The sequence below is a fragment of the Pituophis catenifer genome, unplaced genomic scaffold (genome assembly GCF_029215685.1).
Source record: "Pituophis catenifer annectens isolate HBS135680 unplaced genomic scaffold, rPitCat1.0.hap2 SCAF_7, whole genome shotgun sequence".
In the NCBI taxonomy this organism is placed as follows: domain Eukaryota; kingdom Metazoa; phylum Chordata; class Lepidosauria; order Squamata; family Colubridae; genus Pituophis; species Pituophis catenifer.
Window position 1 is genome coordinate 69,871,161 of NW_027256887.1, and position 26,764 is coordinate 69,897,924.

At 40.2% G+C, this 26,764-nt stretch overlaps 1 protein-coding gene across 2 annotated transcripts in view; it reads left to right on the forward strand.

The window, feature by feature from the left end:
- Positions 1-26,764, forward strand: part of HIPK2 (homeodomain interacting protein kinase 2) — a 165,745-nt gene that overhangs the window by 44,026 nt on the left and 94,955 nt on the right. The gene's annotated exons all lie outside the window — the stretch shown is intronic.

Here is a 26,764-nt window from a genome sequence, read left to right on the forward strand (position 1 = left end):
TAGCGTCTTTTCAGATTTTTACTAAATGGAATATGTTTTCATGAATTATAGCTCACTTCATCAGATGCATGGGAAGGCTACACTGATGTAAGATGTAGATTGGGATGAGGAGACAGACAGATTACCAACTAACAGATGTAGTGTGGTTAAAAACGCACCAAAAACCCACTGAGACAGCCTGAAATCTTTTGAACTTCACATTTTTTTCACTCAATTGTTTTGGTGAAGTTATATATACACTTCACCAGTCTCATGGCGTTGAACTTATAGGAACCCTTGGAGGGAGTGACCATGCAATAATATTGAAATTCAACATTATGCAAGCATAAGTAATAGGGGAAAAAAAGTCAAACTAGAATCTTGGACTTTAAGAGAGCTGATTTCAATGAAGTTAGAGCTTGGGAAGGATTCCATGGATGAGAACCCTCAAGGGGAAAACAAATGAAGAAGCTTGGGAAACTGAAAAGTGAGATTTCTCTCCCCATAGTCTTATTTAGATTCTCAGACCAGGTCATGGTTGTCCCAAAGGTGCTTTTTCAAGAGGCAACTGGACTTTCTGAAAGAAAGAAACACCTTTGGCTTCTCTCCCCATAGAAACACAAAATATTAATACTAAGACCAGAAAAATCATGACAATGAATTGTGCTCTTTATCCATGCGGCAGTCTTGACAGACTGTACTTACCAAGGAAAATAGGTGGGTGTGGAAGGTTGCAAGTACACCAGACAGTTGAAAGAACAAAGGGCATTGAAAGAATATATGAAAGACAGTGAAGAAGTAGTACCGAAGCTATGAAGACTTACTGGAGAGACCATGAACAAAAGTAAAGTAAATTATCATGTGGCCAGCACATTATAAAAAACCATAGCTGATAAAGCAGATAACAAAAAGACCTAGCAGTGTCTAACAGCAGTAAAGTTTAAAAAAAAAAGGGGGGGGGGCTAACTATAGCTGCACAAGATCAAGCTTTAAGAACAAATGCATGCAAAGCCAAAATTGGGAAGGCAGCAACAGACAGCAAATGCTGCCTCTGCGAAGAAGCTGAAGGAACTGTGGGCCACCTGGTTAGCTGTTGCATAGACTGGCTATAAACAGTGCCACGACAAAGTAACAATAACACCTTGGAATTTCTGCAAGAAATAGTTGCCTGCAAGCAAGAACTGGTGGGACCACAAAATAGACAAAGTAATAAAAAATGAAGGTGCTTAAAGTGCTTTGGAACTTCAGAATTCAAACAGAGAAGCACCTGCCACTAACACTTCAGGCATAACAATTGTCAATAAGAAATACAAAAATATCTGGATAGTGGATGTTGCAGTACCTGGAGACAGTAGAATAAAAGAGAAAGAATGGAGAAAGTCACAGAATACAAAGATTTGGAAATGGGAATGAAGAACAAATATCAAGCAAATACTAGAGAAGAGTAACAGAGATGATAAAGGATCTGGAGATGAAACCATATGATGAACAGTTAAGGGAAGTAGGTATGTCTAGCCTATCCAAGAGAAGGTTTAGGGATGACATGATAGTCATCTTCCAATACTTGAGAGGCTGTCGCAGAGAAGAGGGGTTCAGTTATTCTCCAAAGTACCTGAGGTCAGGAGAAGAAGTAATGAATGGAAGCTTGTTAAAGAGAGATCCAATCTAGAATTAAAGAGAAATTTCCTGACAGAGAGAACATTTAATCAATGGAAGAGCTTGACTCCCTGAGTTGTGGTGTTCCATTGCTGGAGGTTTTCAAGAATAGACTTGGCAACCATTTGCTTGGGATGATATAAGGTCTCATGCCTTGAGCAGGGAGTTGAACTAGAAGACCCCCAAGGTCCCTTCCAACCCAGTGGTGGGTTCCTCCCGGTTCCTCCCGGTTCCGCCGAGCTGGTAGCGGTGACGATATGACATTACCGAACTGGTTCTGCCCCCGCCCCACCTGCGTTATTCTTACCTTTTATTTGGCCCCACCCCCAATCTGTTGCTGCCTCCTGAGTCTCAGCTGATCGGCTAGAAGGAAAAAAACTGTTTAAACTCTTGCCGCGGGGCTTCAAAGGGCCGCCCTACAGCTGATCAGTGTTAAAAGGCAGTGGTGGTGGTAGACCGGTGCTTCCAAAAAACAAATGAGTAGACTGGTACAGCTCTGCAAGCAGTTAAAAGCCTGGTAGACCAGTACTTCTGCTAGATCCTAAAGAATTGTCACATGACCATCAAGCCACACCCATAAAATAAGCCACGCCCACAGAACCAGTAGTAAAAAATTTAGAACCCACCCCTGTTCCAACCCTGTGATTTTAGGATTCTAGAAGTAGAACTGTGGCAAAAGAAAGAAAAAAAGAATATCAATAATATCTTGGGTGCAATCCCAAAATATCTACAGCACCACTTGAACATTATCATTACTGCTAGAGTTCCCATCAGTGAATTGCAAAAGGCAGCTTTACTTGGAACAGCTTACATCATGAACAATATCTTCAACACCATCAAACAACCACCTCTACCTTTCCCAAGGGAAGGATTCGATAGGTAGATAAAAATGCCAAATCCAAGTCCAAACATCTTCTTACCTGCCATGAACCACAGTAACAATGTAGAGGGGAGGTTTTGTGTGAAAATGTGGGGAGGGTGTCCCTTTGGGGCCATAATGTATTTAATTAAAAAGAGAGATTTGTGTATTTTTCTTTATTTTAAAAATTAGCAAAAATTAAAGCCGATTCTCAAGAAGAATAAAATGTGTAAAAAAATTTAAATGACAAAGAACATTAGCATTTACTTTTTCTGTAATTGCCGTGTAGGACTTTTTGTGACACATTAAACAAATGTGTTTGTGGACTCTGCCAATTGAGTCTGCTGAATGAATAGATCTCTAGTCCATCATTCATTCCCTTTTTAAAAATAGGAAATCCCTACACATAGAAAGCTAGTTGTTAAGTGGACTAATGTGGCATTTCACAATCCATTTCATGCATGGGCTTTTATACTTGCTACTTGTGTTCTGTTGCTGCTGAAGTTAGGGCCAGAAAACAAACTATCTGCTGCTTGAGAAGAGAAGCTCGGATAATGACCACAATCTGTAACTGGCAACTTTAATCAAATCTCTCCAGATCTAATGCCTGACAGTAATCTTGAGGACTGCCATACCATTTGCTTTGCTATCTGCATAAGAACTGTTGTAGTAAATCAGGTTTCTGTCGTTCACTTAGGACAGTGATGGCTAACCTTTTTGCCGTCACGTGCCAAAAGCAGGGGGAGTGCGGAGTGGGTCATGTGCGCGTGTCCCAACAACCATAATTCAATGTGCCCTGCCCCTGCGCATGCAACCCCCCTGCACTCCCTCCGCTTTTGGCACAAGATGGCCCGGTGGGCCCAGTAGGCCCGTTATTCGCCCTTCCCAGGCTCCAGAGGCTTTCTTGGAGCCTGGGATGGGTGAAAACGGCCTTCCCCACCCCCCCGAAGGCCTTCTTGAGGTTGGAAATGGCCCGTTTCCCGACTTCTGGTGGGACTGGAAGGCCCGTTTTTCACTTTCCCCAGGCTCCAGAGGCTTTCTAGGAGCCTGGGGAGGGCGAAAACGGGCTTTCCCACCCCCGGAGGCCCTCCGGGACTGGAAATGGTCCGTTTCCTGACTTCCAGTGGCCCTGGAAGGCCCACAAATCAGCTGGCTGGCACACACATACACGCTGGAGCTGAGCTAGGGCAATGCTCACGTTCCCACAGATATGGCTCGGGGTGCCACCTGTGGTATGCGTGCCACAGGTTTGCCATCACGGACTTAGGGCATCCAGAAATGCATTGGTATGGGATGTAGGCCATGGAAGATAGGAGCTGATATTCAGAGTACCCAGAGTATACATGGGCAAAACATATTTTTTATTATTTGAGAGGCCGATTGATATAATCCCTCTCCGGTGCACAAATATGAAACATTCCTCTTCCCCTTTATTCTGAAAACAATAGGCTTCAAATAGAAAGCACAGGTGTCCATTCTCAGAAAGGTCACTTACTTTGTACACAAAGACACAGTGCTGTGTTTTATAGCGATTAAAATGGTTCTCAGAAGAGCTGAGTTAATCAGGGTTTTGTTGATATGCTAGGTGGGGCTAACGAACAGGCAGAAAGAAAAGGACACCATTGCTCAGTTGGGGGGGGAGAGGATTTTCCTTTCTGACACAAATGTTGGTTATTAGTAGCTCTTGAAGTCCACCCTACCCAGAAGAAAATATTATAGTATGCAGACTATAAATAAGGAGTTCAATAGTCTGGTGCTATTATTTGCAACAGTGTCTAATTGTATGGGAAAGTGAAAGCTAGATTCTAAGGCAAGACTGGGATGTGTGTGTCAAAAAGTTACGATGGTTTTATGAGTATTATGGGACCTACATAAAAAGAGACAGAGCTTTGGTCACAAAATCAAGATTGCCATCTTGATTTTTTTGTGACTTCACAGCGTAAGACATTTTCAAAGGAATAATGTAGAAATCTATATTTGTTTTAATTTTATGAGTTTCCCTCATTAGTTAAATGACACTGGTTTTCATTGATTTGCTGAAAATTTGAACCTGAAATAAGCCCAGATTGTAATTTTCATCCTTGCACTAACATGCCAAACAGGATGTGCTTAAAACAATCCTGCCCCATAGCCCACAGCAAATGCTGTTGGTTGTCAGAATTATAGAAATTAAAGTTGAAGAAAATAGTTATGGGTTTTTTTTATTTTAAAAAAAATCCTCTCTGTTTCAACTCCTCCTTTTTATATCACCTAGCTTAGGTATTTGGTAGAAGCCATGATGATACCATATGCAGCCAGTTGCCTCATCACATGAAAAATGTTCAGTTTATTCACCTCAGTGGTGGAAGACATAATGACATGTGATGTCATTTCACTTCATTGACGCCATGTCATCTAGTTTCTTCTAGAAAGTTCTTTCTTAGAAACAACTTCTCATACACAGAAATGGATATTTTTTTTTATTTTTTAATCAGAATTTCTTATTAATCCACTACAATCTCCCAACAATTTACCCCTTCCTTCTATCATTAATATCTTCAACTTTGGAAAGTATTGCATGATATTAGGCTAATCACTATTCTTTCCTAAGATTATTAATCTTCACTAGTCAGGAAATAGCCTTTGTATTTTCCTAACATTTTTGAGCAACCCAAGGAAGTGACTCCATTTAGTTGTCTTGTCTTCTATACTATGTGGAATACCACAATCCTGTGTACCAGAGTGTCAAACATGATGTGTTCTCAGCTGTGTTGAAACTGCAGTTCCCAGAATTCCAAGCCAACAAAGCCATCATCTTCTTCTTGTGCCGCCTACAAATTCTAGGAGCAGATTGAATTGAGAAAGGTTGCTGTGAACATTCCTACAACTTGCTTTGTTTTGGTCCCATTTGCAGTCGGAGCTGACAAGAGTAGCAAATGTATGAGAGGATGATCAATTCTGTGGCAAGAAATTGCAATGTGGGAAAATACTTGCTATATTTGCGGCTCCAAGCCTCTGTTGGCAAATGTCTGATGGAAAATAGAAGTTGACTTCCCTCAGGATGAATTCTCAGAGGGCGATTTGGGCATCAGCTGGTGCAATTTGTACAAATCTGTCCCGTGTACTAATTAATTCTCCAAACACTCTTGTGTGTCAAACAGTTATTATGAGACCCCCTCCTCCTTTGAAGCTGAAAACAGACTCATAAAAGTTAAGCCATTGGATGAAGTTGAATGCAAAATCAGTGCCAAGCTTGCCTTTTAAAGACTATTTCTCTGAATATAGAGCTATCTTAAGGCATGATTAGCAGGTTATATTAGGTTATATGGGGAATGAATCTCTGTTGTGGTGGTTTAACAGGAAGATAAAATAGAAAGTGTGTCATCCACATGAAATAAGATGGTTAGTAGGCATCCAGAGTGCAGGCAGTCAGATAAATAGATATTATGTAATAAGGAAGCAAGGCTAATGAAAGGCATAAACACCTCCACACCCAGTTGGGCAGCATATTTCTGTGAAATAAAAATACTTGCTCAGTGCTGGATTTCTACAGAAATAACCATGTGCCCGATGGTGGATAGAATAAAAAAGAAGAACAGAGACATGGTCCTTTATATAATTGTCAAAAATAACCATCTGCATTTGAGTGCTCATTATTTCTAAAAAATTATGTCATCTTTTAGATTTGCTGTGTCATAAACTTATTAAAGAAATGTGACAGAATGCTGGATTTAGGTAGGGTTATCCCTTAATTCAGCATGTCTCTTCTTATGGCCATACTATAATTTGAAAGTAGAATGGTTATTACCTCTAATGAACACAAGTAGTTAATTTTAAGTTCAGAGTAGAAGTCGGAGTTTTAAATATTAAGTAGATGACTAAATGGAGTATAAACCATTGAGTTCTAATTTGGTGGTTGGGCAGCACAGAGTAGCTAAGACCAGAGCAGTCCAGATAGCTACTAGATGGTAGCAAAAATTACAGAAATCACTAATACTTTGCTGGGATGGAATGGTCATCCAGTTTTTTCAGCCCAGTCTCATGGCTATAAATATATATGATAATAGAAAACACAAGAGATTTTCTTTCTATCTTTCTTTCATATTAGGATGAATCTAACCTAACCTAAGAGAAGCCCATAATGTCTTTATATAGCAAAAGTGAGATGTGCAATAGATGGTTTGATTCAAAAGTTTCCAAACTGCAGCAAGAGGAACTGCAAGTTACCTGCTTCCATTTCTTGCTCTCCTTCTGACTTCACCTGATGCAGCCTTAATGCTCCCTGTTGGTCTCATTTGCAAACAGGAGATTGCAAAGTGTTCTGTTTTCTCCCCTTTTATTTTAATTTCCTAATCTCATCTCTTATTTAGTACTTGCTCCCCACGGTTCTCCTTCCTTCCTGCCTGCCTTCATTTATTTTCCTTTTCCTTTGATACCAGTTGAACTGTAAACCAATCTGTTCAATTGGTATCAATCGGTTCAAATTTAACCTCAAATCTATAAGCATCTGAAAAATACTCAGGAAGTGACTTGTGAAAAAGCTATTGAGTCTTCGCTTTTACAAAATTAAAATCAGAGATTGTAACTAGTTTGCATATGCATAGGATATTCAGGGACTCATATTTAATTGTACCGCTTCATTGCTCCTATCTGACTGTTCTAAAATTTAGGTAGTATTTTTTACTATTTTGCAAAAGCTTCATAGGCATTTCGGTAATTTTCACCACAGTGCCAACAGTTGTCATTCCTAAACTGCACCAATTTCATTCCTATAATTTTCAGCAATAACTTTCATGCTGCCAGCTTGGGAACTACTGCTCTAGCAGAAGACTGAAGAATAGTGACTTGCCTATTGCTATTCACTAGTGAGCTTTAGGTGAATTGAGTTTACAACAGAATTGTTGTTGGATTTTTTTGGTCTTTTAATGACCCCGTAATCCCTTGTATCGGGGTGGAGTTGGGGCAACTGAATGGAGCTGAGTGTTTACTGGATGCCCTTCCTGTCGCCAATGCAGAGTTCACAGCTGATATTTACTCATTGTGCCCAGAGAGAGAAATATCTGCCACTACCTAGGATCGAACTCACAACCTCCTTATTGTTAGACAAGAGCTCCATCTTTAGGCCACTGCACCACTCTTACAGCAGAATTACTTGACGGCACATAATCAATCAAGACCAGATCTGGGGTGCAAAATCCAGGCAGTCACTAATGCAAGCCAAAAAGTCAGATTTTCTGAATCTCAGATGTGATTTAGCAATTGCCCATATTGATATGGGAGATGGTGGCAGTTTACATTAAGAAAGATGTGACTGTAAGGCAGGGGTGGGGAACCATGGGCTTATTAATGCTTATTAATTAACCCATACTGGCTGGCTCGGGAATTCTGGGAGTTCAAGTCCACAAGTCATAAAAGGGCCATGGTTCCCCACCCCTGCTGTAAGGAAACGGCAAAACTAGAGTAAGATCATTTGCATTTTGGGTTGGAGAATCCCTTTGTCCTGCTGAAGGTCAGTTAGAAATGGAAGTTCACTTGTGTTCTCTTTCCTGCTGGGGCTCTCAAGCTGGTATTGGAAACCCCAATTTCCAATGTCAGAGAGGTGTCAAAGGGACCTGGTTGGGAGTATGATGGGAAGATTTCTCCCACAATCTAAAACTTATCAAATATTTGGACCATTTGGAAACTGGATATAAATATATTTAATCTAGTAGTGGGTTGCAAATCCCATTGCTACCGGTTATCTTGTGACTGCGCATGTGCGCACACCCACAACGCTTCCAGGTGGGTGGGCAGAGCCTCCCGGTCTGGGACGCCCAGTCTGGGGCGAACCGGTAGCAACCCACCACTGATTTAATCTCATTCTGAATGCTGGCAATAAAAATAACAAATTAAAAATGAACCATGCAAAGAGCAAAGCAGTGTCTCTTACTCCAATTGCCTAAGCGGGGTTACTCTGACTGCAGGGGCACTTGTAGCAAGCTGAGGTTTCACCAACATGATAAAAAATGTGCCAGGGCAAGAATGTGTCAGGATGTAATGTTGTAGGGTCCATCTCTTGAATACTTTGGTATGACAGCATGGCGCAAGTCCGAAAAGGATGAGGTATGATGTAGTGTCCCTTCAGCATATTTTGTCTCCCCACAGATGGTCATCTCTGACCAGCTGATAGGTTTGATGTGTTTCCTGTCTTGCACAGGTATTGTAACAGACTCCTTAGATTTAGTTACTATTGATCAGGAATTCCCATAACCTCCTGCTCAATGGAGCCTGATGCAAAGCAACTAGTTTTTTTTTTTTTTTTTTAATTTGATTTATATGCCGCCCTTCTCCGGAGACTCAGGGCGGCTTACAGTGCGTTAAGCAATAGCCTTCATACTTTTGTATATTTATACAAAGTCAGCTTATTGCCCCCACAAACTGGGTCCTCATTTAACCTACCTTAGAAAGGATGGAAGGCTGAGTCAACCTTGAGCCTTGGAGAGATTCGAACCAGCAGTAAATTGCAGGCAGCTGTGTTAATAACAGGGTGCTTTAAACCACTGTAGTACCAAGGCTCAAGGTTGTAGTTAGCCTGATCCCTTAAAAAAATCTATTCAGTCAAGCAAAATATATTTAAATTTCAGCATCAATTATCAGCAATGGCACAAATCGCAGCTGTAAGAAAGCTGATGCCAGGGCAATGTTACTGTTTCTGAATCTTGCTTTTCTGGGCATTACCGTACTTTTTGGAGTATAAGACGCACTTTTTCCCCCTAAAAGAGAGTGGAAATATTGGTGAGTCTTATACACCGAATATAGCCATTTTTGGCCTCCTGAAGGCCTGCCCCATGAATCCCATTTTTGCGAAAAACAGGCCTGTTTTCGCAAAAATGGGGCGCACAGAGGCTTTGGGAGTCCTGCAAAGCACTCCTGTGGGCTGGGGAGGGCAAAAACGCCCCCGTTTTGTGAAAAACAGGCAAAAAATGGCCCCATTTTTCACAAAAACGGGGCACGCAGAGGCTTTGGGAGGCCTGCAGAGTGCTCCTGGGGGCTGGGGAGGGCAAAAACTTTTTTTTTCCTTGCGTACCTCTTCAAAATCTTGGTGCGTCTTATAAACTGGTACGTCTTATAGTCCAAAAAATACAGTAGTAAGGTTAAAAATTGTAGTGAAAACCATTTAGAATGATCAAGGTCTCCATGAATTCTCCTTAAATGTTTGGAGCTAGGATCAAATCATCAGGAAATCTCAGCAGGAATAGTTTTTTCAAAGAGCATTTCTAATCTCTTAACACCCCAGGGGCAGTACACAACTGGGCCTATGTAAAAAGGGAATGGGACAATTTGCCACAGCAAACTTGCTGCCACCAACTCACCATTTTCCCCAGGTCTTGCGAGGAAGCCACTATGTGTAACCTTGGGAAGAAAGCCTCGTGCTTGCAATTGTTTTTGATTTTAAATATTTTTAAAGCCTCTCTTTGCTGCTCTGTATTTTAATGGATTACCTCAATGCAGATGTGCAAAAAACATCTTTATGAAGAAATAGGGCTAAGTATGCCGGGGATAAGTTAATTGATTTGTTCCAGATGTTTTGGCCCATCATTCTCACAATCATTTGCCATGGTATGCTGACTTGAGTTGAGTCATACAATGAATCATAGAATGGAAGGATTGAAAGGTATCTTGGAGATTATCTAATCCAAACCCTGCCTTATGCAGGAATGAGGCACTATTGCATCTCAACAGATAGCCAACCAGCCTCTGAAAAGAGTGTCCATCTCCCAGGGCAATCTCTTTCGTTGTTTATTTATTTATTATTATTATTTATTAATCAAATTTCTATACCGCCCTACTCCCGAAGGACTCAGGGCGGTGAACAGCCAAGATAAAATACAGATAGTACAAATATTTAAAAAATCCCTTAAAATTATTAAATATTTCGGCCGAAACACAGATTAAAACACCCAATTTATAAAATCACAAATTAAAAAATTTAAAAAATTTAAAAAATGGGAGTTAGGCCAGGCCAGCTTGCTGAAATAGAAAAGTTTTGAGAGCACGGCGAAACGTGCGCAGGTCCGGGATCTTCCGTATCTCTGGGGGGAGCTCGTTCCAGATGGTAGGTGCCCCCACAGAGAAGGCTCTCCCCCTGGGGGCCGCCAGTCAACACTGTTTGGCCGACGGCACCCTGAGGAGCCCCTCTCTATGGGAGCGTACTGGTCGGTGAGAGGCTATTGGTAGCAGAAGGCGGTCTCGTAGATACCCCGGTCCGATGCCATGGAGCGCTCTAAAGGTGGTAACCAAAACCTTGAAGCGCACCCGGAAGACCACCGGGAGCCAGTGCAGCTCGCGCAGGAGGGGGGTCACATGGGAGCGCCACGTCGCTCCCATAACCACCCGCGCGGCCGCATTCTGGACCAGCTGGAGCCTCTGGGTGCTCCTCAAGGGGAGCCCCATGTAGAGAGCATTGCAGTAGTCCAAGCGGGAAGTAACAAGAGCATGAGTGACCGTATTTAACGAGTCCCGATCCAGAAAGGGACGCAACTGGCGAATCAGGCGAACCTGATAAAAAGTCCCCCTGGCCACGGCCGTCATGTGCTCTTCTAAAGACAGCCGTGAGTCCAGGAGGACACCCAAGTTGCGAACCCTCTCCATTGAACAGTTCTTACATTAGAAATGTTTCCTGCTATCTAACCAAATCTATTCTTTCTTTTTCCTATCTTCTGGAACAACTCTGAACAATCCTGTGCCCTCTCTTACATGGTAGTGCTTCAAATATTTCAAGACAGCTGCCGTATCTCTCCACAGTCTTCTTTGCTCCAAACTAAGCGCAATACCTTCAACTGTTCCTTTTAAGCCAGGGGTGTCAAACTCAAGGCCCGTAGGCCGGAATTGACCCTTGGGGTGCTTAGATCTGGCCCGCGGGGCAACCCTGGAGACAGTGAGGGACTGGCTGCAGTGCCTCTGCCAGTGAAAACGGGCTCCTGAGTTCCATTTCCGGCAGTGACGGCCTCCTGCAGCCCTCTGCCAGTGAAAACAGAGTGGTCCTCCTGAGCTCCGTTTTCACTGGCAGAGGGTTGCAGGAGGCTGTCGCAGCCGGAAACGGAGCTTGGGAGCCCATTTTCACTGGCAGAGCACTTGGGCCGCCACAGGTGCCCCCAACATGAGTGACATCAAGCTGGCCACACCCACTCTGTCCCCCTGAGGTCAAATACAACCCTAATGTGGCCCTCAATGAAATCAAATTGGACACCCCTGTTTTAAGGTATTCTTTCCAGACCTCTTAGCATTTTGGTTGCTCGTTTCTGGTCCTGCTCTAGTTTGTCAGTAGCTTTTAAAATGTGCTGCCAGTTAATGGAAGTTGTTATTATTTGTATTCTGTTTTTCCTCCTGGGCCTCAAGTCAGCATATATCACCTTTCTGAGAAAACCTCTATGTCTGAAAGTGTATTTGAATGTGGGTCACAGTAGATTTAACTGAAATTCAAAATGTCTGAGGAGCATCAGACTACATATAGTTTACACAATTAATATCTAGGTAAAGTAAGTAAGGGAATAGTTTATTAAATTATTCCTTTGTCCCCATATTTTCTTGTTGTCGTAAATGATTAACCATAACTCTTCTATCTTTTCTCTGCGTCTTAGCTTGCCAAATGTTAACACTTGATTAACTCTGGGTTAACTCTGGGTTAAAAAAAAAAAAGACAGAAACCTTATTGAGTTAATCCTCTTTATTTCTTAAAAAAACCCAGATGCTTTACAAATGTACACATATATTTTAATTTTTTGGAATTGTATTTCTTCATATTTAATTCAAATAAAATTATAGAATCAGAGTTGGAAAGAGCCATTTAGGTCATCAAGCCCAACCTCTATTCTGTGCAATCCAAATTCAATTAAATTCAAATTAAAGCATCTCTAATCAATGACCTTTTAGTTGGAATGAAGAATAGCTTATCATCTCTCTTTGCTGTTAGAGTTTCAAACATTCAGAAGAATCTGCCTTCTTGTAACTTAAGACAATTATTCTGCACCCACAACTCTGGGGTGATTTTGTGTGACCTCACTTCAGGGACTTGAAAAGTGGGGTTTTCATATTCTCTTTCAGTTGACTTTTCTTAAGGCTAAGCTTATCCAGGTTGTTCAGTCACTCCTTAGAAGATAGCAACCAGTCCCCTGATCTCTCTGTTGCTCTGCTTTATACAACTTGTTCAACTTTCTCTGAACCTTTCCTGAAGTATGATACCCACAATTTGACATAATCAGATGTGAAGTATTTTCCCAGAAAATGTGAGAAAAGATGAGAAAGAATACGAAGCAGAACCTATGAAACCAAGTCATGCTTATGATCTGCTGATTTCTGACTTTGGGGCAACTATTAAACCATTTGTCCATGGATCCTTGGTTATATCCTCTATTTCCAGATTGCGTTAGCATAGAGCGGATCCATAATTTATTTTAAGTGAAACTCTGAGGTTAACGCAACTCCAAAGCAATGAATGTCTGCCATGTTTATCTTGGATGAATAGCAGAGCAGAACTTTGGAAGATAAATTGCATAGAGGAAGAAGGTAGTAAGTCAGATTTAAATGCCTTAATGGTAATTGTGTGAACTACCCATTGTTTGACATGCAATATGAGTCTTCTCTATACATATTGCTATCATTTTTAAAGGAATTTCATTTCAAAAGAGGGGGAAAGTTCATTCAGTCTTCAGTTATTGCAAAATAATTTGAATAAATTATTATTTTTTAGTAATATTCTAGGGTAAATAGAGTGTACGACTAAAGATTTCTGGACAAGAAAGCACATTTCTGGCCAAAACATTGAGCATTAGCCACCTGCCAATTTTATTTAGCAGGGTCTATAGCTGATCAAGGATTCTAAATTAAAAGGATTAAGCTAATTACTGCCAGCTTCTCTGTTTATATTTCTCATTACTGGGTTATTTTTGTAAGGAATTAGTGGGGAATGAGTCTTATGTCCATCACATTTTATTCTTGGAAAAAAGGTAAGTTATAAATAAAATTTTGCTTCATACTTATCTATATGGAGGACACCCACACTATTGAGATTGCTCAGGGATATCCAATATCTGACCGTTCCTTAACCCGAGTCAACATTCCCATCTGAGTTGTATCAGGCATCATGAATTAACTTCAATCAAAGAAATGAATGAACGCAAGCAAGCAAGGACCTCATTTCTTCTTGACTTTAGCAAAAACTCTGCTGCTGATCTAGATTTAGAGCTCACCTAGAGAATAGTATTCAAAACACCTGCTCACCCACCCACTCCCACACACAAAATCCATTGTGTCATCTAAGATAGAAGAAAGACTTGTATATACTGTTCTGAGAAAAAGAGTATGTAATTTGGACTGCACTCATTGCCCATTCATCCAGCCAATCTGTTATAACTGGGAATACCTGGAGCCAAAATGACAGCATTGTATCATCTACAAGGTATTAACAGTTCCTTCTTTATTACTCATGATCTGGGGAGCTATTGAGGTCATTGTTAGGGGGGATAGCTGAGAATGTACGTGGAACTCAGAAAGGTTAGTGCCAGAAAAGGAATGATGACTCTCTTTCAGTAGGAAATAAAGCCATCATTTGCCAAAGATGTTGTTTGTGTGCTATATGACAAGTTGAGTAATATCTTTGCAGTTCTCTGAGTTCACCACATGCCTTGTGCTTCCATTCATTGTTGCAACATCATCACCCTGTGGTGATTGGGAGAAAAGCATCACAGAAAGAGACTCCAGATTCTGAGTCACCAGGATTTTTAAAATTTGTCATGAGAGTACATTCATAGGAAAGGAACTCATCATAACACTCAGACAAAGTTAACATGAATGGTATTTTGGGTTGCAGTTTAGAAATTTGGGGGGGATTAATAGATGAATAGCCATTGAGCCACTGACTGGTGGTTCAGTGGCTAAGTTGCTGAGCTGTTGATCGAAAGGTCAGCGGTTCGAATCCCTAGTGCTGCGTAACGGGATGAGCTCCTGTTACTTGTCCCAGCTTCTGCCAACCTAGCAGTTCGAAAGCACGTAAAAAATGCAAGTAGAAAAATAGGGACCACCTTTGGTGGGAAGATAAACGTTCTGTGCGCCTTTGGCATTTAGTCATGCCGGCCACATGACCACGGAGACATCTTCGGACAGCACTGGCTCTTTGGCTTTGAAACGGAGATGAGCACCGCCCCCTAGAGTCAGGAACGACTAGCACATATGTGTGAGGGGAACATTTATCTTTACCTAATAGATGAAACAATATGGAAGATTATCTCCCCCCTACCCAACCCATTGACTAATAAGGAGTGAATAGCACCGTAGCTCTGAAATTTTGTTTTTTGGATGGTTTTAATTAGAAAATGCAGAAATGAATTGACATGGTCAACAGCAATTTACACATCAGTAAACCAGATGGTTTGCTGGGTTTCTTCCTGCAAATCTTTTGTGGATTTTGTGAATTATAATTAATTGGAAGGTGTGTATTTGCTTAAAGGAGTTGTTATTTCTGAACATAGGTATGAAAAGAAATGCAAGGAGCAGGAATCATCGAGGCTTTGCCGAAGGTGGTGCATATTTTCTTTGCGTGCTATGCACACAAGCGGGGGAATTAGAAGGGTGCATGTGTGGAAGTCTTCACACACATACACACAGAGAATCTCTTAGCTACATTGTACTTCGAGGCTTCTTTAGCTCATCATGATTTTGCTCAGTTTTTGTTCCCCGGATATTTTGCAAACCGTTTTTTTTTTCCCTTTCAGAAGTTAGTAGGTGTGAAATTCTATTCACTCGAGCACTTAGAAACGTTGGCAGCAAAAGTGTATTGCTCTTTTCCTATCCTCTCTTTCTTCAGTTACTTATATGTAGGTTTTTAATGGGTATAAAATATTTGACTGAAAGCTCCATACATGATAACACTTGCATTTTTTCTTCATAACATTTTAAAATTATGGCACCCTTTCTTTTATTTTTCTCCATATGCTCAGTATCCCTATGTATCCGAGTAATTTCCTAACATGTTCAAGGAATTTACTTGAACTTCCTTTGGGTTCACAATTCGGTAACAAACGGGGTCATAAAAACTGTTTAGATTTAACAGAGTTAGCAGATTAACAGAGTTGGAAGGGACCTTATAGGTCATCTAGTCCAACCCCCCGCTCAAGCAGGACACCTTATACTATTTCTGATAAATGGCAGTCCAATCTTCTTGAAAGTCTCAAGCGATGAAGCTCCCACAACTTCCTACGGCAAGCTGTTCCATTGGTTGATTGTTCTCACTGTCAGAAAGTTCCTTCTCATTTCTAGGTTGAATCTCTCCTTGGTCAGAGTAGTATGATCATACAGGGTATGTATCTGAAATAAATAGCTCCTTATCCCTCAAGATGTTGTTTCCTATATGGTCACTCCCACCTCCCAACCCAGCACAGACTTCCCTACCCCATTATTGGCTGGTTGAGTGCATAAGGAAATGCCTGTCTTTCATCCAGACTGACTCTATTTGGATGCTGTCAGAGAGTATCGCTTGAATAAGTTCTGTGTATTGGTAGGAATGGAGCCTTTTGAAAATGTACCAGAGGTTATTGAGCTACCAGGAAGTCTGGATGTCTTGGGTTCACACAACATGGCAGAGAAGACTCAGAGTTGGATAATTTATGGTTCAGTATGTAGTAGCATGTTGTAGAATCCAACTACAGTCTTTGTATCTTTGGTGAATCATGCCATCCTCTTAGGCCATAATAAGCTTATTTCAGAAGAGGGACGCAGTGAGCTTGTCGATCGAAAGGTCAGCAGTTCAGCAGTTTGAATCCCTAGTGCTGCGTAACGGGGCGATCTCCCATTTTACTTGTCCCAGCTTCTGCCAACCTAGCAGTTTGAAAGCACTTAAAAAATGCAAGTAGAAAAATAGGGACCACCTTTGGTGGGAAGGTAACTGGCTCTTCGGCTTTGAAACGGAGATGAACACCGCCCCCTAGAGTCAGGAACAACTAGCACATATGTGCGAGGGGAACCTTTACCTTTACCGTAGATTTATTTCTAGGGAGATATGGCATGTTATATGAGCACAGCAACTGTAGTTGGTTAATCAGACTTTATAGTAGTGTGTTGTATTTTCCAAGATAATATGTAATGTCTACATTTCTATCTTACAAGTTCGCTGTTACAAGTTCACTGTTAAGAAATCAGCCAGGCTCTAACAGAGGCATGAAATCCCAAACTCCCCAGTAGCCCAAAGGCAGTGGAGAAAAATGGAAGTGAAAATGTTGAGATTTAAACTCCCATCCTTTTTACAGCTAAGGCCTTAAAGTGGAGTTAGCCATACACAAAATTCTACTAGCTACTCTTGAGGGCTTTGTCAGTCTGCTTTAACCATGGCTTACGGTAGTAACTAAACCTCAGTTAACAAGGTGAGTTGGAAGATGAAGGCTTGAAATACATAATGGTGCTTTGAGGCCCAAATCATCAAATCACATTTTGGTTCTTGAAGAACTGAGAGTCCTGAGATTATTGTGATTGTGTAGAATAAAGAAGATGCTTGATAGAAACAGGAAACAACCAGTACATAGGCAGAGGGAATTGGACCATTGAGCCTTGGGAAATAAGATAATATTCAGAAGCAGCTCAGGCAGAAGCCTCCCTAAATTCCTGGAATATAAGAATTTTTGGGTGGGTGGGTGGGTGAGTGAGTGAGTGATATAGCAGTCAGAGTTACATGATTCTGTTATTATAGCTAATCTCAATAAAAGTAGTTTTACTTTGTTGTGGAGTTGATTTCCTGGTCTGGTCTATCTAGTGGGGCTGATTTAAAAGGTATTATGACAATAATTTGTTATTAAAAGCAAACATGGAAATAGAAAAGGGCTGCTATTTCAATATGTTTAATAATAAGAGGTTGATTACGGTATATTTATTGAATACCATATATCCTGCCTCAGTTTAGCACTTCCAGCTTGCTTCCCTCAACATTGTAAAATGTAAGCAAAAAAAGGAATGCCAGTGGTGTAATGGTTAAGATGCTGGTAAGCCCCGATTTGAATCTACCCTTAGCTATGGAAGCTCATTGGATAATTAAGTCAGTGATTGTCTCTCATCCTGATATACATATTTGGGGAAATAATGTGGGATCAGGGGAGATAATGCATTGCTGTTTTCAGCTTCTAGACCAGGGGTGTCAAACTCAAGGCCCGGGGGCTGAATCCACCCTGTGGGGTGCTTAGATCTGGCCCATGGGGCCGCCGTGGAAACAGCAAAGGACCAGCCCGTGGTGCCTCCTCCAGGGAAAACGGAGCTCTGTTTTCCCTGGCAGAGGGTTGTAGGAAGCTGTCACAGCCGGAAACGGAGCTTTGGAGCCGATTTTTGCTGGCAGAGCATTTGGGCCACCAAAGGCAAGTGACATTGAGCTGGCCATGGCCACCCTGGCCATACCTGCTCCAGCCTCCCCCCCCCACGAGGTCAAACACAACCCTGATGAAATTGAGTTTGACACCCTTGTCCTAGACAATGGCATTGTCTAAATTTAATGAACAAACAGATCTTTTAGTAAATAGCAGCCAGTTGATTGTGCAGCTGGGAAAAATTGGGTGGTAGTGGTGGGGACCAGCATAGCTGGAGAGCATCATATTGGGGATCAACTGAAAACATGATAACCAGAGACCAGCCAGATTTGGGCAATATTTAGAAAGCAGAAGTACTAGGCAAGGGTGATTTAACTTAGACTGTATTTAAAATTGTCATGCAGAAAGCAGCAAAGAGGTTTCATTTCAATTATCAGCTATTTTTATCTTTAGCTGATAGTCTTTACAAATGCACCTTAATTTGGACTCATACAGACATCCAACCTCTTATGGCCATCAGGCATTTGTGCCATGCCACAAATCCACCCAGCAGAACTGCAGTATGTTAAGTGCACTTTAACACCCATTTGACTTTTCATAGTGACTTGCTTTGCCCACAGCTGTATCTCTGTCAGTTTTATAAAGATTTGCAGACACCGTGCTTGTATAGAGGGCATGCAATAATCTGCAGATGGCCATAGAAATATTCATTGTTAGTAGATTTATGAATGGTGTGGGGTGGAGGAAATATTTTTTTCCCCTTCACTTTCACACGGCTGAAATATACGATTCAAAGAAACGGAAATATGATAGTCTTAGAAGTAACAAAAATACCCTTTTCATATTATGGTAATCTAATGAAACACGATGAAGGTGAACCACAGAGACACGTGAGAGGCACTCTGAGTTAATCTAGCCAATGTAATTTGTAAATTGGGGCAAGGAGTTTGGTTCATATGTGAACAGGACATTGTGGCTTATTTGACAAAGTATGGTAAAACAAACTGGGTAGGTAAACTGTGATATCTAGATCTAGACAAGGTTAAGTTCTCAAGAAAGTAAAGAAAATATTTCTGGGATATTGTTTCGGGGAAAAGCTGTACACTGTAATATTGAAGAACTGAACATTTCCTAATATCAGCAATCTTCTGTTGCAGATTCATTTAGAGCTCAGTCTCATCACTCATACTTTAAAGATTGTGCAAAACTGATTGGGAAATAAATAGCTTGCAATTACTCAAGTAAGTAAGCCAAACTATACATTGCAAGGTAAAAGAACCCAAAGTCACATTGCTAAGGCAATTGCTGGGAAGGAAGAGGATAGTGTTTGCTCCGTAATTGTGCCATCTGTCTTTATATGGCAGGGAAACTTCTCAGCTTCTCATTGCTCAATCTCTTTTATGACAGTTGGGCTGTTATTGATGATAACTTCTGGATGCTGTTGAGTTACTTTTTGTGTGTGGTTACCCTTATTGTTAGGAGCGTCTTCAAAGCAATAGAATAAGCTTTGCAACATTTCTTCTCCCATCAAACCTGGTCAACACTGGGCCAGGGGAAGACATTTGAGAACAGGATGTGGAAATAGTTGATCAGTCTTGTATTTTTTCGGGAAACCTAATTCTCAGGGCTTTTACACGGTTGTGTATTTGTGAACAGCTGTACCATCTTTCTATTTTAAAACTTCCAAGCTGCACAGCTGTGCAGTGTGCCTGCATTGACTGGACTGTTGCCTAAAACAGCCTGCTTTCTTTTTTCCACAATTGCAAACCTTGTGGCTCCACACCCAGTGGTCTTGCCATGAACTTAAATGATAAAAGGTACTTGCCTTTTTCAACCTTTTTGTACCGTATTTTTCAGAGTATAAGACACACTTTTCTCCTCCCTAAAAGAGGGTGGAAATGTTGGTGTGTCTAATACACTAAATACAGCCATTTTTGGCCTCCGAAGCTCTGCCCTGCGTGCCCTGTTTTTGCAAAAAAAAAAAAAAAAAAGGCCCGATAACGGGGAGCCCAGAGGCTTTGAGAGACCTGCAGAGTGTGGGCTGGGGAGGGCAAAACCATTTTTTTTCTTGCTTACCTCTTAGAAATCTTGGTGCGTCTTATACACCGGCGCGTTTTATAGTCCGAAAAATACAGTAATTCTTCCACAACTGCAGTACTAAACCTTGGTGCCTAAATGTGACAATATTATAATCACAATAGTTACTGTATCACATTCATTCAGGTGTAACCCTATAAGTTGTATATGAGAAAATACATGTAGACTGAGCCTTCAGAATCAAGAGATGCTGCAGTGTGACTTCTTCTTAAGTTGTCACCAAATGCCATACTGTACTTTTTAAGACCAGTTCTTACTTATGGCCATTCCTGATATCCTGGAACTTCAAGGAGGCTATCCCAAGTGACTACCTGATGGCAACAAAAAGATTCAAAAAAGTACTGATTCTTTTGTTGGGGTTGTTTGGATGCTGTAGATCAGATTTAGTAGTTGTATTAAAAGACACATTTTGGATTCAGTACAAAATTGTAGATATCACTGGAATCCATGAAGTGGCAAAGCCTTTAATAGCAAACAAAATGTTTCAATCTATGCCCTTTGAGAATGTAATATTTTAATAATTTGTCATGGCAAATTCAGAATTATTTTAGCTCACTTAGACTGCAGATGAGCAATTACTGATTCATGGCCTACTCATACTCTATATACAAACATTGTGGTTTTTTTCTTTTAAATAAAGAAGGTTATTCCACATTTAAGCAGTAGTTACTTTTCTGAATATCAGAGCTTACCGTATTTTTTGGGAGTATAAGACTCACCTTTTTCCCCCTAAAAGGGGGTGAAAATTTAGGTGTGTCATATACACCAAATGTAGCCCCGCCCACCTACCCAGTGGCCCCCACCCTTTGGCCTCTGCCTCGCAGCAGTTACCTCCTTGCAAGCAAACAGCAAGAAAAAACAGCTCCTTTCAGCTTCAGCACAGGCTAATTAGCACAAGTTGATTGGATTGACCTCCCGATTCTCAGCTGATTTACCCTGTTTTGCGCAGGGCTCTGCTGCTTGATGCAAAGAGGTAAATTGCTGGAGCAGATTTTTTTTTTCCTTGTGCTAATCAAGCTATGCTGAAAATGAAAATGAAAGTAAAGCAGGCTGTTTGCTGTTGCTGTTTGCTGGAAGGAGGCAAAATTGCTCAGAGGCAGAGGCAGATTTCTTTTTCTTCTTTTCCTCACCAAAAAAGGTAGGTGCGTCTTATACTCCGAAAAATACGGTACATGAAAAGTATGTATGCAGTAGTGGCAAATATCTGTAGCTCAGGTGTAGGATGAGCTTCTCCGAGCTTGTGGGCTGGTTTATGACTATTTCATTACCAGGCTAGATAATATCTTCAGCAGAATTTAGGGGATGTCAGTGTTCTTCTGTTTGTAAGGGCTTCATGTGGTCAGTAGGTCTTGTGATGGGTCAGGTATGGGTATGTCAAGTGAGGGTCTTGTAATGAGTCTTGTGATGGGGAGGTTGCATCAGGTGGGGGTCATTGGGAGGTGAAGGGCTGGTTGGGGAGGGCTTGCATGGGTTTATTGAGGGCTGATGCTGCCTCTGGTTAGTTATGTGGTTGATTTGGATTCTGAGGCATTTCGTAGGATGTTTGTAGGTCAATGTGTCTGTTGATGGAATTGCTTGTGGAGTGCCAGGCTTCAATGAACTCACAAGCATGGCGGGTAGTAGTGTGGCCGATGATGATGTAGTATGTATTCTAGTTGGTATACTTGCCTTGCCTTTTCCCTTGGAGTCCCAGTGCGGTAGAAATCAAATAATAGGGATAAGGAATAAGACTGTATTACCAAAATACCGACTGAATGGTAATATGGTTAAAATCTATAATTCAGACAAAATGATTATTTTGAGCTTGGTTTGTTTTATCACCAATAACAACATATGTATTGATTATCTGTAAATGACATATTGAATTCATGGAGATTAGGGCTTGGATGGAAGACCAATTGGTGTGTTGTCAATCATCTTATTCCAAATTGTTTCAACTCCTACCCTCAAAACGATGCTATAGAGCACTGCACACCAAGACAACTAGACACAAGAACAGTTTTTTTCTGGAACGCCATCACTCTGCTAAACAAATAATTCCCTCAACACTGTCAAACTATTCACATTAGGCTGCATTACTATTGCTATTGGTCTTCTCATAATTCTTGTAGCCCATCTCCTCCCACTTATGACTGCATGACTGTAACTTGTTGCTTATATCCTTACGATTTATAATGATATTGATTGTTTCCTAGCATGATTTGATTGGTTATTGTACCTTATGACTGTCACTGGGTGTGGTGCCTTGTGATTCTTGACGAGTGTATCTTGTCTTTTTATGTATACTGAGAGCATATGCATCAAAGACAAATTCCTTGTGTATCTAATCCCACTTGGCCAATAAAGAATTCTTTCTTTCTTACTTACTTTCTTTCTTTCTTTCTTTCTTTCTTTCTTTCTTTATTTATTTCTTTCTTTCTTTCTCTTTCTTTCTTTCTTTCTTTCTTTTTTTCTTTCTTTCTTTCCTTCCTTCCTTCCTTCCTTCCTTCCTTCCTTCCTTCCTTCCTTCCTTCCTTTCTTTCATTCTATCTATCTATCTATCTATCTATCTATCTATCTAGCTATCTAGCTATCTAGCTATCTATCTAGCTATCTATCCTCATTGGTTTCTAAAGGAACGCACAAATTACTTCTCACTTGTTATTATTCCGATAAATTATAACATTTGAACACGTTCCTATAAATATTATCAAATTACATATCCCTTTTTAAAAAAACAACTAATGCCAAGCTTATGAAAATGTTTAGATGTTAACAGAATTATAATAGAAAAGATTCCTTTGATTGGAGATTGTGAATCCCATCAAATGGCTCCCAAATCTTTTTATACTTAATGAAAAAAAAAATTGTATCCTAATATTCATATGTTTTTCAGAACAATTATTAGAATTAAAGACCGGCTTCAAAATTTGCACAGCTAAACATTTAAACCAGTGTTCTTCAAAGTTGCAACTTTAAAATGTGTGGAATTCTTAAATTGGCAACTCTGTCACTAAACACTGTGATCACTAAGCAAAACATCAGATGACCACGATGGGCTTAAAACCTCACTTCCCCTTCGGTTGTTAAGTGAGCCAATATGGTTCAGCAAAACATCACCTGACTGCAATTTATACTTTTATTTTTGTCTTCTCTGTAAACTGTGCTGGTCACAAGCCAGTTGTGAAGTGCCCAAATGGCAATCACAGGATCCTGGGATTCTGTGATGGTCATAAATCAGGGATTGATAACAAAGCTTTTTTTTTTTTACACCATTGTATTTTTGAACAGCTGGTAAACAAGCAAAATAGATGAAATATTTTTAACTGTGCTCTTTCTGATGTCGTTGCCATATCTCCATCCCTACTGTAGACCTTCAAGGACAGATGGATGGATGGATGGATGGATGAATAGATAGGACAGGCAGCCCTGGGTGCCTGAAAAATATTACTCATCAGTGCCTGACTAAAATAAATTTATTATAACTTGATGACCCAGTTCTGAATGTGGAAAGCATATCCTCCGAGTATGGGGTGATGTCAAGGGATAATAAAAATTTGCTTGAGGTGTTGAGACAGGAAGGATGCCATGCAAGCAGTCACTGGATTTTCATTTCTAAAGTGCTAAACATATGTGCATTTTTTTCTAATTACATATTATATATTACACTTAAGAGTTTCGCTCTCAGAAGAAGAACTTCACAGAACAAATATTATTTGGCATCTATCAGATTCATAAAGATTATATTAGTTCCATGCCAGTAAACTATGCAAATGGAAGGAATTCTTGTTTATTTTTTTTTTTGAAGTTTATTATTTTTTTACAAACATTATCAATGTGTGAACAGTATGGCACTTAGGTATCATGCCTTTTAATACAAATAAAACTAGTAAAATTAATAATCGCTATTACATTCAATCAACTTATATATTTCTAATAATAATACACATTTATATTAAGTTGCAGCCTGTCATTATTCAATTATTCCATATTTTCTCTTGTTTTTGCTTTTATTTTATTATATAAAAAGTGTATACACTAATATTCCGTCTCTCTTATTTCTATCTCTTATTCTAACTTTTAATCATATCACCCTTTATTAAAAAAAACATTTTCTTTCTATCCTACCTAACTTATAGTCATGTCACTGATCTAAAAAAAAGAAGAGAGAGAGAGAGAGAGAGAAGCAATTAATAAAGAAAATTAATAGATTATATTAGTTCCATGCCAGTAAACTATGCAAATGGAAGCCAATCTTCTTGTTTATTACTTTTATTGTAATTCCCAGGTCTGAACAATTTCCCTGCCCCCCTCCGGCTCAGACCAACCATCAGAGACCATTTCAGATTTCCTGGAATAGCAGAGGATTTCTTTATTGGCTAGAAGGGAACATTCAGATGAATTGAACCTTTTTTGTACCTATTTGTAGCTATTAGTAAATCATGAGAATGTAATATATTGTAGGAATATTTGCTGTAATTGCACAATCCTTATCCAGGAGGTCAATCATCATACATAGCTGGTGCATAAGATGGTTTAATTGTTGATAACCACCAGTATTTATTGTGCAGAGCCAATATGCTGCTCACAGATGTAGGCCTGCTGATAAGTAATCATGTGGTAATGAGCCTACCTCCTTTCCCGATCTGTTTGTCTAGTTCTCCTCTGTCAAATGTCGTTTGAAAAGTATCCATCACTAGGAATGAAACTGAATACAGGCTAAGCAGAAGTACTGTTAGTATGAAATACATCTGTCTGGTAATCTGGAAACTCTCAATTTTCCCAGCAAGATCAGGTTTGTATATTGGGAGTGCTTTTAGATCCATCTTTGTCATTAGATAAACATCTTGGAGGAGGAAGATTCAGAGAATCGAAGGAGTTGGATGGTGGAAGACATCTCATCTCTTCTGTAATAGATTTCCCCCCCCACTTTATTTCTATCTTGTTTTAATGGCTATATCCAGTTCTTGCCTGGTCTTCAAAATCCAGGTTCAGTTTTCTCATTTCTAGCATCTCTTCCTCAACGAATATCCAGCAAAGTTGTGACAGATACTCAATACAGTATTGATGGGAACTGCCCATTACGATCATATCAAATTACTTTTCTGTTGTATTCTTTGCTTTTGAGTTGCTTGGGGCCCAGTAGAAAGTGCAGATGTATGTCCATTGCTGAGGGATTACTGCATTTTGTTTCTTCTTATCCATATTGTTGATTCAGCATAGCTTTTCTTATGTCCATTTGAAATTTCTTCTCCAGAGCTGTCCACTTGATACCTACTCTGTTATCTTCTCTCTCAGACCTTTTATCCAGGGGTGAAATGCTACCGGTTCGCACCGGTTCAGGAGAATAGTAATAAAAGCTACCAATTCGGGTGAACCGGTAGTAAAAAAAATGCTACCGATTCGTCCGAACCGGTATTTCTGACGATCAGCTGTGCCGCGCGATTTATATTTGCTAGAAAGCAGGAAATCCTGCTTTCTAGTGAATCTAAATAGCGCAGCACAGCTGTTCCTCCCCTCGCTGTTCTACTTACCTTCTTAAGCCTCCTTTTTCCATGCAAAGCGCTTGTTTGGTGCATACCGCCTATGCGCAGGCAGCAATCCGGTGGCGAACCACGGAGGATTTCACCACTGCTTTTACGTGAAATAGTTTTCTCTATATGATATTTTATTTCTGTTTAATACACAAGCACACACATTCTTAACATAGACACACACAGAGCACTTATTTTAGTCACTGTGTTAATTGTTATTTTATCATGTTTTAAATTGTAGTGACTTTTGCTTCAGTTTTTAATTCGGCAACTGGCTTGTTTTTAATCTCCGTGATTCAAGTGCTTTTTGCTCTGGTGTGATTAACACATCTGAGAAATAAAATAATGAATTCACAATGAATTTGCTCCAGCATCATCCAGGGATTTAGTAATTGATCTATTTCAGTTTTCTGTGGCAGCTGGGGGATCCATTTGACCCATCTTTTAAAATTACTGTTTATTGGTAACGATGTCATTGCTAGGAAGGCAGCTTTGATTCAAACCGATCAACCATAAAAGTAACTCTTAAGTAAATACGAGTTGCCAAATGAGAGGTAAAATAAAATTGAGCCTTATGACATATATTTTCATATAATATGTTTTTTCCCCTAGTGCAGCAAATAGCCTTATGGATTACACTGAGAAAATGCCATCGAACTGGAAATATTTAAACTCTTCCCCAGCATTTTAGTCATAATACAAATCTTACTTGCACCTCCTTCTCTCTTTCTCTCCCCCTCTCTTTCTCTCTCTCTCCCCCCTTTCTCTCTCCCCCCTCCTCTTCCCCCCTCCTCCCCTCTCTCTCTCACACACACTGATAATAGTCCTGCTACAGATCTCTAATACCTTGTCACATTTGGAACATTTACATTTTGTAAGATGGTGAGAGTCAGATTTTGTGAAATGGCAGCTGTATAAATATGACAAAAGCAAGCAAACAAACAAATAAATTCATCTTCGAATTTAGTGATCCTTGCTAGTATTTAGAGATCTAGTAGAGGTTCTTGATTTTCCATCTTGAACTAAATATATTTTCTGTAATACAAGGCAAACATGAGGTTTTGCATTAATAGAAAAGCTCTATCACTCCTTTATCTGGTGATGGCATAGAGCAGAGGTCTTCAAACTTGACAGCTTTAAGACTTGTGTACTTCAACTCCCAGAATTCTCTATGCTGGCTGGAGAATTCTGGGAGTTGAAGTCCACAAGTCTTAAAGCTGCCAAGTTTGAAGACCTCTGGCATAGAGAAAAGAGAGCAGGTTATTTTTTAAAAAATGAAGGGGTGGGGTTTTCTCAAGTGTGACTCCTGCTGATAGGAACATTTTTCCTAAATTGTTGAAGCTGACTCCCATTGTTTATGT